This window comes from Centruroides sculpturatus, unplaced genomic scaffold (genome assembly GCF_000671375.1).
Source record: "Centruroides sculpturatus isolate CEXI.00-Female unplaced genomic scaffold, Cexi_2.0 scaffold441, whole genome shotgun sequence".
Lineage (NCBI taxonomy): Eukaryota > Metazoa > Arthropoda > Arachnida > Scorpiones > Buthidae > Centruroides > Centruroides sculpturatus.
This window is the reverse complement of record NW_019384822.1, coordinates 27798-43813: the sequence shown is the minus strand read 5'-3', so window position 1 is coordinate 43813 and position 16016 is coordinate 27798. Positions and strand designations below refer to the sequence as shown.

Genomic DNA, 16016 nt, shown 5'->3' with positions numbered 1-16016 from the left:
AATTGTAAAATTCTTTATCAGAGGAAGGAAAGAAAATGCTCCAATTATTTACGTATTTCAATCCTATTATTTGACTCCAATTAACATCAAAAATAACTGTAAATATTTTATGTTCTTTAATATTCAAAACAAAGAAATTCGACAAATAATTCAAGAAATTGATGGTGAATTTAAAAACATATTTACAAAACTCACAGAGAAAGCATATGATTTTCTGTTGTTAGATCTTAATAGGATAGATCCAAAGTGCGATTCAGAAACAATTTTTTTCCTATATAAATGGAAGAATAGTTGGAGAAGAAGATCTATGTTTACAGAAAAAATTATAATGATTATCATAAAATTAGTGTAACATTAACAGTTGGATAATTTATATTTAGTGCTTTAAGTCTATTTGCGTTTGTTATCTTTCCGTTAGCTGCATTAAGCTTGGAAGCCGGAAAAATTGAAATTATAGATAAATCGTTAAAACTGCTGGAAAGAAAGGAGGACAAGCAAGCATTTAAAATTTTTAAAACGTCTATTAAATCTATTTAAAGCTGGGAGCATATCAGAATCTGACGTGTATTTAAAAGAAAAACAGTTTATTAAAAATATGAATATTACAAAAAAAAATAGAAAGAGGTGATCCTGGAATAAATATAGTAGATAAAGTTTGTAAAAAGATGATATTGCTTATAGTAAATCAAAAAATACTGCTGATAGACATATAGCAGATCAAGAAATGCTAAATAAATTAGATCTTATTGATAACCCATTGAGTGCCTTTTACCCACTTGGAGAAAAACAAGCAAGAGCTGTTATAAACTAATCATTAGTGCATAGAAGAGATTCAGCTTAGAAATATTCCCAATATAAATGGTATCTATTGTTTCAAGTGTAAAAAGAAAACAAAAACAAATAATATTATAGAAACAAGAACAAAAAATAGTAAACCTATAGCAAAAGGAACGTGTGCTGTTTGTGGTACTAAAAAGGCTGTATTTTTGTGAGTTCGATTGCTGATAATTATTATGATCCTGAAACTGGTTACTGTGCAATAAGTGAATTACAAAAAAACATTGGTTTACCTAGAAAAGTTATTACAGAATTTTTACATCAACAGGATGAATATACTAAACATAAATCAATTATAAGAAAATTTAGTAAAAGAAGAACATGTGTTTTTCATATTGATGATCAATGGCAAGCAGATTTAGTGGATATGAAAAAGTTTAAAAGATATAATGATAATACAAATTACATATTGACAGTAATAGATATATATAGTAAATACGCATGGGCAATTCCAATTAAAAAGAAACTGGAGACGAAATATCTAAAGCATTTATCAAGATTTTCAGTGAAAGAAAACCAGAGAAACTTCAAACTGATAAGGGAAGTGAATTTATTAATAAATGTAAAGTTTATTTCTTTCTGTCTATCGATATCTGTCGTTTGCAGGTGGTCCTTCCTTTTTGACCTTCTAGAAGCTTTTGTCTTGACCTTCTTTTTTCCACGCCTGCCCTATCGTTTTAACCGCTTCTGGTTTTGAAGGATTAACAACACCCTTGCATCCCTCGCTTTGTAGATCCAAGATTGGGTTGTTGTACAAACGTAACTTGGATATATGGACGATGTCTTTCAGTTTTTCTTTTTTCTCCACTCTGTTTCATATAATACTGTACATTCGATACCTGTCTTAATACTCTATACAAGCCAGATATTAGAGGTTCTAATTTTTTCACGTGATTGCATTTTTATTCTCGACTAGTACTAGGTTTCCTGGGTCTTACGTTACTTTCTGGTGTCTGTTATCAAAATAATTTTTATTCACTTCCTGCTTCCTTTGAGTATTTTTACAAGCCAATTTTCTAGCTTTTTCTACTGGCAGAAGAGTATTCGGTATGACTTGTGGAATCGGTGGAACGCCGAACATGAGATATTTTAGTGAAAAACCCGTTAGTGAGTGAGGAGAGTGTTATATTCTTCTGTTACCGTTTTCAGTAATTTACTCCAACAACTGACCCTGCTGCTTTCGTTCGTCTTGCAGCATAACCAAGTTACAATGTTTTGGTTAACCCTTTCACATAAGCCAATACTTGCCAGATAATTGGAAGATATGAATGTTAATTTTATTTTTTGTTTTCCTAAAAAACACATTAATTCTTTTGAGTTGATTTCTGCATACCTGATCAGCTAATATCATTTTCGGCCTTTGTATTTGTATAACACTGTTTATTAAGTTCACAAAGTCCTTGGCAGTTTGAGATTTAAAGCTCAATGTCCATAAATGCCGAGTAGAAAAGTCGATCGTTAGGTGCAAATACTATTTTTTCAAGTTGTATCCCTTAAATCCTCCCACTGTATCAATAGCTATAACACAGGGGTGTCCAACCTTTTTGTTTTTTGGGGCCACATTGGGAGAAGTAATGGAGTTTTGGGTCACAAGTATATTTTGACCCAATTCTTAAATATACAAATATATTTAAGTATTAGCATGTCTAGATTATAGTAATAGGTATTAAAAATTTACCACAAAAAAGAATATTTTTAAAAATTACTTTTACAGACACTTTCAATTTTTACTTAGAAATAGATAAATTCATTTATTATAAAGGAGACAAACAAAAATTTATTTGAAAAACACAAATATTTGTTTTATTTGCGTCTCTAATTTTAATAAAAAAACAACAAAACACCATTTTAAAGTGCATTTTCATTCAACTAATATATTTATAAATAATATGTAGCCAAAAAGAAGCCAATGTGCCAATTGATATATTTTACGTCAAACTAATAAAAGGGTAGCCAAATTTGATGCAAAGAATCCGAATCTTGTAACGCTGAAAGGAATACTAAATAAAGCTGATGTTGAGACTCAAAGGATTGTAGACCCAAATGCGGGGAAAGGAGAAAGAGGACAAAAGATAAAGAAGTGAGGAAGGTTGGAAAATTAAGGGTTCATATTGCATAACAGGTCTATTTAACCTTTCTTATTACTTTTTATCTTTAGGTCTTTTTCTCCTTTCCCCGAATTTGAGTCTATACTCCTTTGAGAGCTAACTCCAGCTTTATTTAGTATACCTTCCTCATTCACACATTTCTAAGTGTCTGAAAATATTTACAGTATTTTCCACTCAAAAATAAAACATGTATAAAGGCTTTGTAAAACTACTTTTTTGAGTTTATGCCGTTGAAATAAATAAATAAATAATTTTAAAAATTGTCAGTTTTGTGTACACGTTTATTGGGCCGCATTCGAACTTCCCTTGGGCAGCATGCGGCCCGCGGGCCGCGAGTTGGACACCCCTGCTATAACATCAAAAGGATTTGTGGCTGGGAGATAGGACAGTTCTCCATACTTTTGACGACGGTTTATTTTATTAAACTGGCAGAATCCACAGCCATTTACGAAAGTGGATACATCTTTCGACATATTAGGCCAAGTGTACATACTAAATATTAGTGGTAACATTGTCTTTGCTCCTATGTGACCGAATTTTTCACGGCTCTCTTTCAGCAGTCTGCATCTAAGGGACTTTCGTATCAAGATTCATGTTTTATCTCCCTTAGTTTTTACGATTAAGTTATTTTGTTTATGGTAATTTTCCGATAGTTAGCTCTTATCTTTGTGCTGACATAAATGCGTTCTCTTTCAATTAAATTCACGATTTTCATATGTCCGATATCAGGCCGATATCTAACACCGGATTTCTGGACAATAGGTCAGCTTCTATGTTAGCAATGCCGGGATTGTATTTAACATCGAAATCTTATTGGCTAAGATGTAATGAATAATTAAATAATCTGGAGTTCGGTTTCTTAAAAGACTTCAACCATTTTAAGGCGTGATGATCCGTTATAACCATAATTTTTTTCCATAAAGATAATCGTGCCAATAGTCCATTGCCTACACTATAGCTAGGCATTCTAATTCCGTAACGCCATAATTTTTTTGATAATCTAACAGTTTTTTTGAAAAGTAAGCAATTGGGCGTTGTTTTCCGTTGATTTGCGTTTGTTTTAGTACTGCCCCCATTTCGAGTTTACTGGCATCTGTGTATAGATACCAATTGTTCGTCTGGATTAAAAATGCACGGAACTGGGAAACTGGTTAGGCATGTTTTAGTGTTGTAGATAGTGTTTTGGCACTCCGAATCACAGATAAATCTCCTATTTTTCTTTAATAAATCGTGTAACGGATTTAAGAGTCTTTTGGCGTTGGGTATAAAACGATGATAATAGTTTACTTTTCTCAAAAATTTTTGCAGGGTTTTTACGTCGTTAAGCTTAGGAAATTTTTTAATTTCTGTGACATTGTCACTTATTGCGCAGACTCGATATTTTCTGATGATGTGCCCGAGATATAGCACTTTTTTTTGCAAATTTGCATTCTAATAATTTTAGCTTTACACTTTCCCTTTCTAGAGCGTCTAGTACTAGCTTGATATGTTCAAGGTGGACTTCGAAAGAGATTGAATATACTATGATATATTTTAGGTAATTACTACAGAAGTTATTCAATTGGTATCGATCTAAAACGGTATAAATTATTGTCTGAAATGTGGCCGACGCATTTTTGTAACCAAAGGGCATGACGAGCCGATCAAAGTGACCATTCATCGTGACAAAATACGTCTTGTATGTGTCACAAGCTTCCATTGGAATGTGCCAATACCCGGAACTAATGTCTAAGGTTGTGAAATACACAAAATTAAGCAATTTATCTAAAATATCATCGATTCTAGGGAATGGATAGTTATCAGTTATCGTCACTTGGTTAAGTTTTCTGTAATCAATGCACAATCTGGTCCATTTTCCTTCGTCCTTTTTGTCAGCTAATGTCACCGGGAAAGCGTATGGGCTCATTGATCTTTGAATGAGCCCAAATGTATTTCAACATTTCTATTTGATTGTGAGGCTCCGGAAGTAGGTCGAAATTCGTGCACGAAAAATATTTTAATTTCGTAAGAAAAAATTTTTATAATTATAATCATTATTTTATATTGTAAAAAGAAACCCTCAAACGCAGAACGAATATTTAATGTCCATATAAAGTCATATCTGTAGAAATTTCTGAGAAAAAACGAATTTCTCAGAAAGAAACAATAGATGAATTTGAGTACTTTGATCGAACGTCTTCGATAGGAATCAAATTGTCAATCGGAGTTGACTCACCCCGCGATCTGGGCTCCGATCCCGTTACAATTCGTAACGAGGAGGGAGACCAATTATAGAACGGGGGCAGATCGACATCGCCCTATCGGAATGTTCGATCTGGGACTCAGAAAAAACTTATAAAAACCGTGCAAAAATAGGATGTGACGTTCTTGGTTCTAAGTTCGGTGTGCTCCGCTTCTGGATTTTTCCTGCGGTTCGTCGTCCCGAAAGAAGTTTTCGCCATCCTGTCCCAGCAACTTCCGCCAAGGATAATATACTGCGAGAATCACCCCTTCAAGTTGTGCTGGGTATCCCGGAGCCTACGTTTTCCTCATCATCATCGCCAAAAGAAGAGAAGATCGTAAGATTGAACTTTTAGTGTTACGAACTGATTCACTCTGTGGATAGGCCTTACGCCGAAGAAAACAGTAGTTGTAAGCGAAATTTTTATATTTAATAAATAGTTTGCGATGGAGAAACCGTCTCAGTAAGTTTTTCCACTCCCACACGACAGTGCTGACCGCTCGACTGTCGCGACACTTTTTCCCCAATCGGCAAACCTCCCATGATCGTTTATTATTTTTTGGTCGCTTAAAGAACAACGATACGGTTTTAAATTTATTGGCACGTTATTAGTTAATTCAATCTTACAATTCTCAATCTTTGTAGAGCCAATGTCATATTTATCCCTTGAAAACGCGTTTGATTTCGTCGCTAAATATTCTTCTAGTTCCGTGCTCTGTTCTTTTGTTAATTCAGGTTCCCGTAGTTTCTCTAGTTCTATCGGTTTTAGGTTTTCGATTATATCAGTTAGGTTCAATTTAAGTTCGTTGGGGCTGTCCCCTAAACAAGTTATGACTAGATTTTCGTCCCGTGAATAATTAGATTGGATTTTTTCTGTCAATTCACTACTTTCACTTGACTGGAAAATTCTATAACTTTGATCGAGACTTAAGCCGAACCGGTTTATAAAATCTGAGCCTACTAGCGAATCATAATGGCCATTGTTCACTACGATTAAGTCTACTTCCTTCGTTGTGAAACCGATTGTCGGATTTACGGTTACCTGATCCAAATACACTTGTCTTGAATTAATGGTTTTGAACTTTAGGCATTCGTTCTTGTATTTACAGATTCTTAAATTAATTCGTGAGTAACTTTACTATCAACACAAGAGATGTTTGCCCCACTATCATAGATCGTCTTTGTTATTCTCTCACCATTGATCATGGAGTGGAAAGTGATAAGGGGGGTTATATTTGGGTTGGTCCATTAGTTTAAATTAATATTTTGTTATTCGTTTGTAATACAGTAAAACCTCGATTATCCGACTCAATTGGGGACTGGGGTTGGTCGGATAATTGAAAAGTCGGATAACCGAAAAGTATGAAAAAATCCATTATCAGTGTAGTATATTATTATATCCCATGTAATTAGTATATTAGTATATCGCTATTAACCTACTTCGCGTTGAATTTTCCTCCATGTTAAGCCTATCAAATTTTTTTTAAAATAATAATCGTCGCTATTGTATCGTTGAAAATTAGAAAATTAAGCCTTGTTTAAATACTGGCTCCCTTTCTTGGCCGATCCAGTGTTGCCAGCTAAAACAAGTAAAAATAATATTAAAGTAGCCAAGACATAGCCAAATATTGTAGTGCCACATCACTAGCGGACATTTGAAATTTGCCGACTAGGACGGTCGGTTAACCGAGGTAACGGTTAATCGGGGGTCGGATAATCGAGGCTCTACTGTATATGTTTCTGTGTCATCATTTTCTATTTCAGCGAGATTTACTCTTCCCTCTCGTTCAGGCGTTTTTCGCTTATTTCGACAGTCTCGAGCCCAATGGAACCTGTTTTGGTATCCCAAACTCTCATAAATCTTACAAGCGTTTGGCTTTCTTTTTGTCTTCCAAATTAAATTTATCTGTTCCGTAACCAAAATTACTACTTGTGGACTTATTGTCCACAAGTAGTAATTTCGTTTATGTAGTAGTAAGATTCGTTTATGTTTCAAATTTTCTTCGATTCTCAGGTTTATTTCATAAAATTCAACAAAAGTTTTTGGTCTTACGGTTACGAAATATTCCGCCATTCTCTGGGTAGCCCTTCTATCATTAAGGGTATTATCTGGAAGTCTTTCAATTGCACTAACTTTCCAACGCTTTTTTTTCTTCGAAATAATTTTTCATTTTTATTTTTGGGTCATATTTTTACCTTACGAGATTCACGATAGGCTCGGCGGCTTGTAATCCGAATCTCCCCACGAAAGTTTGTTTTAATTCTCCCCAACTCTGATTTACAATGTGTTCGATGCACCAATTTAGGGCTTCATCTTCTAGGTAATCTCCCATTAACATTATTTTGTCTTTTTCGCTTCATCCCATGTATTCCCCACCATTACAAATATCCTCACCCAATTCTCCGCCTTAATCGTATCGCTATTACCCCGAAGTGTTTGAATTTTTGGCTTACTTTTTAGGGATTGCGTTTCCTTTTCTCTTCTAGTCATTCGTTTGGCGTAGGGTTCGTCGTCTCCGTAGGTAATCCTTTTCTTTGGTTGCATCCTGTCAACTTGTAAAGTTTCTTTCTTTCTGTCTTTCGATATCCGTCGTTTGCACGTAGTCCTTCCTTCTTTACCTTCTAGAACAGGCATATCAAACACGCGGCCCGCCAATACATAGGTTGCGGCCCGCCGAGACTTTTTAAAATTTTTAAATACCAAGCGACGATTGAAGTTAGAAAGTTTGAACATTTTGGTTGATGCTGGCGCGCGTGTGGTTGCGTGATCGCTTGGGACGCTGCGCGCTGGAGCGATGCGTCAAATGAAAAACGGTGGCTGAAGCCGAACGGAGATAAAATCACAAAACGATAAGAAATATGATAGAACGCGAAGCGATCTAATCGACACACGACACGTTTGTGTGGCCGTCAGTCATACTGATATTTGTATATTTGTACATATTTTATTATATTATGTTAGGCTTAGAAATCTTTCTTTGTTCTTTGTTCTAACTGTTCTAGAAATTTCTTTCCCAACCCTTTTTCCCTTGGGTAAGGTCACCGTTTCTGAGAAGTGGACTCAGAAAACAAAGGAAAGGAGAGATCTTGGGGTCACGGGAACCAGGGGTGAGACACTTTTGGCTCGAACTCCACAGAGAGAAGACATACGAAGGTCTGAACAGAGATGCTGGGGACTACGTGGAGCCGCTCATATTCCAACAATAAGGACATTCGATAAAAGAAGATATTGATAGGATATCAAGTTTCAGGTGGAGAGAAGGAAAGAACAGAGAAAGAACTGTTCAGAGAAAATGCTGAGACGATTTATCGTCTCAGCATTTTCTCTGAACAGTTCAAAGGCATTTTAAACTTTAATAAAACAGTTCAAAGGCATTTTAAACTTTAACAAAACAGTTCAGAGAAAATGCTGAGACAATAAATCGTCTCAGCATTTTCTCTGAACAGTTTTGTTAAAGTTTAAAATGCCTTTTTCTGAGCAATCAATTTCACGCAACGCGACAAATAACCGCGAGTTGATATATAAGTATAACTTATTCGCATTTTTCACCGGATGCTCGCCCTCTGGTGTTTAAAAACAAAACTATTCTATCTGGGTCGTTTGATTAATTCTTATGTATTATCATCAGCAAAGGTGAAAAGCTATAGAAAAAGCAACGCTTACTGTTGGTTCCAAATTGCAATTTCAAAGCCTTACGAGTGCCTGATATAAGTTTTCGTCTACTTCCACACGAAAAACGGGAAAAACAGATGCTTATTCGGAAATTGATTGGTTATATTTATGAGCTCTGAATTCTGGAAGAGTGGATTAGACTGTTAAGAATTGGCAGTTTTCCGATTGTCCCGCCCAGCTTTACACGAACAAATTATGCTGTCAATTTTAAAACATTTTGTTAAAGTTTAAAATGCCAGTAATTTTGTGTAGGACACAGGACCGGATTTCGAAGCCGTAAGCTGAAATCTGTAAGGCCCCTTTCCAACCCTTCACAATTTTAGAAGTCAATCATAAAAAGAAAAGAATTAAATCAGACTATGACTCTGATTTAATACGAATATTGGAAGAAAAACACGTGAGGTTTCACTAGTCTTCTGTTTTATAACTAAGTTTTATTAAATTTTTATACCCATTCCATTAAAAATCTTTTTTAAAATAAGTTATATCAATTTTTTAAAAAAGATCTTATGTTAATTCTTAGAAAAAAATATAATGAAATACTACACAAAATAAACAGTGAAGAATATTTTGTTGGTTTGTAAAAAAATGCTTATCACAAAATCTGACTTCAATTTTCTTTTTTGTACAAATGTTTGAGGCCCCTTGAAAGTCGAAGCTTTTTACTTGTAAATCCGGCCCTGATGGGACAATGTCAAAGCTGATGTTTTTAACACAAAGGGCACAAATACGTATAAAACGATCTCACTCATTCGTTTCGATACCACATAATGACGTGTCCCGCTAACAATAATTGTTCTCCTTCTATAAAATTTCTCGATAAACAGCTACAGGCAGCATATATCATTATTTCGGAAAGTAATATATGATTAATTTTACATTACTAGTTACATGCGACCCAGATAAAGTAGCCATTTTGTAAAAATGCAACGCCCTATATAGTTCATGAAAAACGCGAAAGAAAAAAAAGAAGAAAAAATTAGTATCTCAGAATAGTTAGGGGAAAAAGAAAATACCCGGGATTTTCTTTTTCCCCTAACTATTCTTAGATACTTATTTTTTCTTCTTTTTTTTCTTTCGCGTTTTTCATGAACTATATAGGGCGCTGCCTTTTTACAAAATGGCTACTTTATCTGGATCGCTTGTAACTAGTACAGTAGAGCGTCGTTTATCCGAAAGCTGGTTATCCGAAACGTCCGTTATCCGAAAGCATTCCAGTCGGCAAATTTAAATTTTCGCTAGTGCTGTGGCGCTGCAATCTTCCGCTATTTCTCGGGCTACTCAAATATTTTACATTTTTGATACTAAATTAACATCTGAAGTATAATTTTTTATTTGTTTTTATATTTTTCAATAAATTTATTTTGTTTGTACAAAATAAAAAAATAATTTTTAACGATACAACAGNTTCCAGTCGGCAAATTTAAATTTTCGCTAGTGCTGTGGCGCTGCAATCTTCGGCTATTTCTCGGGCTACTCAAATATTTTACGTTTTTGATACTAAATTAACATCTGAAGTATAATTTTTTTATTGTTTTTATATTTTTCAATAAATTTATTTTGTTTGTACAAAATAAAAAAATAATTTTTAACGATACAACAGTCTTCGTTAGGCTTAACATCGACGAAAATTCAACGCGAAGCGACACGCAACGGAGAGAAATTTCAACATGGGATAAATTAATATATTTTTTCGTACATAATTCGTTATCCGAAAAATAAGTTATCCGAACCACCTTAGTCCCCAATTGATTCGGATAAACGACGCTCTACTGTAATGTAAAATACTTCAGTTTTGCTTTGTAAGTTGCGACTAATTGATAAAGAACCGGTTCAAGGCGAGAATATATTACTTGTTAAAAAAGAAATCTGCAACTCGTAATTTTTGTGTTTCTCTGTTCGCAGAGTATCATCATATCGCTCTGAACATCACATTTGTACAAGTCCTCAGAAAGTTTGCGAATGATATTTTGAACTCTAAAGTGGATTTTGGTTTTTATTTATATTAAACTAAAAAGGTTTTTAATAAAAATTTAATCAAACTTCAAGAACAATTAGTAAGAAAAGATCAATTAAAGAGGAACATCGTAATTTTCAAGAAAAATGGGAACTGCAATATTTTTGTGTCAAAACAAGAATAAAATATCATGCTTGATATGTAAAAACTATTTCAGTTCCTAAGGAATGTAATATTAAAAGTCACTATGACAGAAATCATAAAATAAATTATGACCAATACGTTGAAAAACTTCGTGAAGACAAATTGTCGGAATTGAAATCAATTCTTCAAAAACAACAAAGTTTATTCACTATATGTGAAGATACTACAGCTTCTGTAAAAGTTAGTTATATAGCATCACATTTAATCGCACGCAGATCGAAACCATTTACTGGAGGGTAATTTATTAGTGAATGCTTAATTAAAGTGGCGGAAGTATTCGCTTGTGCCACTAACTATAGATGGCGTATGAGTCGACTAATATGGCTACCACAAAGGGTAAAGAGTGCCTGTCAACATAGACAACACACAAGTGACTCTCGTTTTTAATAACTTCTCTCTCTGTAGTGAAAACGTTTTATCCGCAATCTTGTCCGACATAAACAACTACGAAATCAATTAGGAGTAATATCATAATGATTTCACTTTGTGACATTTTAAAATATGTGGGTGATAGAAAAAGATGTCTTATAGAAGGAGAGGAAATGCTAAAACAAATAATTTGCTGTGGCATTAAAGTAAAAAATATATAAGACAGATGACGCGGATGGTTGGTTGCCCAGTCGAATTAAAAATTTTCGCTCTCTGCTTATCTAGTATTGTTTCAAAGAAACCTCACGAAATCACATTAAATAAAATGGAGATCAGAACTCAATAAATATTTGATGACATCTATTCAGTGTACTTGCATAGCAGGAGAAGCAGGATACTGTAAGCATTCAATAGGGACACTGCTTCATGTAAACAGGTAAAACACTCAAATATTTAACTAATAGGTTAGTTGTATTGGCATGAAGAAAATATAAACAAGTTCTTTTCTCTTGCATGTATGGTAATACTTTGGAAGATTTGAGTTGTACTGATATTGAGCAGTATTGGAGCAAAATGTACAGCAGATTTGATGGGAGATATGGAGCTTGTAAAGTTGAAAATTTGTGCCATGTCCAAACAAAGGAAACAGAAATTCTTTCATTAAATGAAAGCCAAAGAGATGCTATCAGAGAACGATTTTTTCAAGAATTGCCTAATTCTGCTATAGCAAAGCATTCAATTGGAAGAAAATGCTTAGTAGCCAAAGCTGTACAAAGTTCAGCTGATAATATTGCACCACATTGGTCAATATTAAAAGTAATTGAACACTGTATGGACTGTAATAAATATTTGCCTAATATAAGTTATCATCTTATGACTATTTAGGGTTCAATGTACTACAGAGAAAATATTTACAAAAACAAGAGAGAGATAGAAAACATTTGCCACTTGACAATGGAACAAAATAATGATTTGTGGAAGAAAAAAATATATATTAGAGTGACAGGATCAGTGTGCTATGAACTATATATACTTATGGAAGGAGGAAAAATGCAGACTGGGAAAAGAAGTTAACAAATATATTTAGAAGCAAATTTAAGGGAAATGAAAATACAGAGTATGGTAAAAAGTGGAAAAAAACAGCACTCACATTTTATGGAACCCTCTATGGTTGTGATGTCAAACAGTTTGGTTTAATAATTTCACCATTACTATCATATTTTGCATTTTCTCCTGATGGGCTTGTATTTAACACTTCCTGGTCCCGATTCTATTTCTGAACGTCTCCTGTACACGTCCAGTCAAATGAACTATTTTCAACGTTTTTGGAACGTTCACGATCATTCTATAATCGAACCAATAATCGAAATTTATATTCGAATTAAATTCGAACAAAACATTCGAAATAGAAACCCACTTTCAACCACTTTCAGCCACATATCTCCCGCACCCTTATAGCTATCGAGACGCGACCCCCCTGGTGCACGAATGGAGACTTGGGGTTACTACCACATACAAACACCATTCACGTGCGATGTGTAGTTTTGGCGGAAAAGTAAAATATAGGGACACACATGTCCATTTTTATATATATACTAGCTGCAAGTACCCGCTTCGCTGGGTTTTGCCTTTGAGATATGATTCGAGACTGCAAAAGTTCTTTCTTACGCTTTGGCATTGTTTTGTATATTTTTATTTTTCATACTTCACTATTCACTTTTCACTTTCTACTTTCTTTCAGTTATTTCTACAGTTTTACTTATGAAAAATTAACTGTAGCATGTCAGTTGATGCGATTTCCCGAAAAACGCAAAATCCGCATCTGCGCCTGTAAATCTTGCATACCGCTTTCTTTTAACACTTTCTTTGTTACTCAACACTTCCATTGTTAACATTTCCATTCTTAACACTTTCATTGTTAACACTTCCATTGTTGACACTTTCATCGTTACACATCTTCGAAGTCAACCACTTTCAGCCCCATATCTCTTGCACCCTTATAGCTATTGAGACTCAACCACCATAGTGCACGAATGGAGACTTGGGGCTACTACCACATACAAACACTATTCATGTGCTAGTCTAGCTGCAAGGACCCGCTTCGCTGGGTTTTTATTTGTGGGCAAAAAGTAACAATAGTGAAAATTAAGAACATTATAGCCAATCTTACCCGTTTTCACAGAATGTAAGAATTAGATTCCCCGTTTCCAGACTAATTAGAGAATTATTACATGAGTCTAAAAATATGTTCGATTTCCCGCAAAAACGCAAAAAACCTCATCTGCGCCTGTAAATCTTGCATACCGCTTTATCTTAACACTTCTTTCGTTATTCAACATTTCCATTCTAAACACTTCCATTGTTAACACTTCTATTGTTAACACTTCCATTGTTGACACTTCCACTGTTAACACTGCTATTGTTAACGCTTCCATTGTTGACACTTCCATTGTTACACATCTTCGAAGTCAACCATTTTCAGCCCCATATTTCCCGCACCCTTATAGCAATCGAGACGCAACCACCATAGTACACGAATGGAGACTTGGGGTTACTACCATATACAAACACCATTCATGTGCGATGTGTAGTTTTGGCGGAAAAGTGAAATATAGGAACACACACGTTCATTTATATATATATATATATATATATATATATAGATTACAATATTAGCACCCATAATGTTTATGTAAATAATACAAAATAAATGATGCAACAAATTAAAATAGTCATTTTCTTTTATTAAGTATTTTATTCATAATTTGCAAAGAAAGATATTTTCTTACAGATTTACGCAAAATAAGTATAGAGTTAAGTACTAATAATTTTATAAAACATATTGTTATGTTATGTGTTGTTTTGGAATAAAATGTTTTGTCCTAACTAGTGTTTGAGTTCTTTATCATACAAAAATTGAAAAACAAAACTGAGTAAGCCTTATTAACTATGAGATTATGAAAAAACAGTATTAAATTACTGTTTAATACTGCTTCATTCATTATATAGAATCAAAATGAAAATGCTCACACCACTCTTCAAAATTTGTTATCACTCAATATTGGTCTAGATAAATTTACTACACCACAAATAATTGTTAGAATTTTGTCAGTGTGTGGCAGTAAAGTCCAATCTAATTTTTGTTTTAAAACAGCAAATAGTTTCATTCTCTGAATAGCATGTTAAACATGTACCCTGGCCTTTGCTATTTTTGCAGTTTCCAGTGCATCATGCTTGATTAATTGATTTTGCTTTCTTACAAATGGTGGGCGTATTAAACCAATAGCTCTAGCAGAACAAGCATCTTCTATTTGAAAACCCTTATCTGTCATTACTTCATCTGTATAAGGATCAAGTAAAGTTAACAAATTTGATTCTTCAAATATGGCTTTGTCAGATGCCCTACCTCCATACGCTTTACTTAAATAGTTGATAAGACCAGATGGGGCATTTCCAACTAATACTTTAACAGTATGCTTACCATAGTAATGAGAGTAAGTTAATATTCTGCATCTAATACACTTTGGTTTTTTAACCAAAACTTCAGTGCAGTCCAAAATCACACGAACTTTGCTGTATTTTTGAAAGCACAAAGGTAAGTTTTTCATTATCTCTTCTTTGGAAGGCCACACAATCGCAGCACCTAATACTTGACTCAGATAAGCAATAATATTGAAAAATATGCTTCTACATGTTGTCATGGAAATTTGAAATACAACTAAAACACAAGCAAAGGACCAAGCTAGTTTTAACTTTATCATAACAAGAACAATTTTGACAATAGTAGATAATGTAGTAGGCTTACAAGCAGTATTGTTGGACTGCAACTCACTAACACAGGCAGAGATGGTATCAAGCATTTTAAAATTGTTTAAACCTGTGAGAATATTCAATCGATTGTCTGATTTTATTAAGTCAAACACAGTAAATTTTAAGGTTGAATTTAAAAATGTATTCACTTGAATTCCTTTTTCCATTAAAATATCCCTCTCCTCCTGAATGTTAGATTTTTCACTTAAACTTAAGAGTGCCATTGATACATCTTTTTCTGTTTGTGATACTGATGTCATATCTTCATCCTCCTCTATTTGTGATATCATTTGTTTATCTGTACATGCACAGCAGTCAATACATGATTTAGACCAGGATATACTGGGCTGTGACAGTTCCGAAATATTGGTGTCATTATTAGGTTGATATATAGATTTTTCCTTGATTGAAGTTTTCTTATTTTCTGGTTCCAAACCTAAAAATTTATTGATTTCAATCATTATCAGATCTTGTTTTGGCATAGCGTTATTAAAGAAATGCATCTGACAAATTATAAAGCTTTTATTACTTCTGGTGACTTCTTTAGTTCAAATCTGAAAATTAAGAAACAAACCTTTATTCCGTATTTCTTGTCTTTTTGGGCACGAATTGACCTTTGCCCAGCAATCTGTTTTGAGGTGCTTGTATCAAAATTCCTTATCGAAATGATTTTAGTTGGATACGAATTAGGTTTTAAATAATGACGAGCACATGGTAAACCTATGAAAACGTAAGTACCATATGTGATAACAGTTGAAATATACTTATAAGAAATGTCGTTATTACCTAGCAAATAGTAATCATCTTTGTCAAAATGCAAACTGCAAACGTACGTAG

General features: G+C 33.9%; 1 pseudogene; it reads right to left on the bottom strand.

Annotated features, from left to right (window-relative positions):
- Positions 1-14254: 14254 nt before the first annotated feature.
- LOC111629951 lies at positions 14255-15661 on the bottom strand (annotated as a pseudogene).
- Positions 15662-16016: the final 355 nt, after the last annotated feature.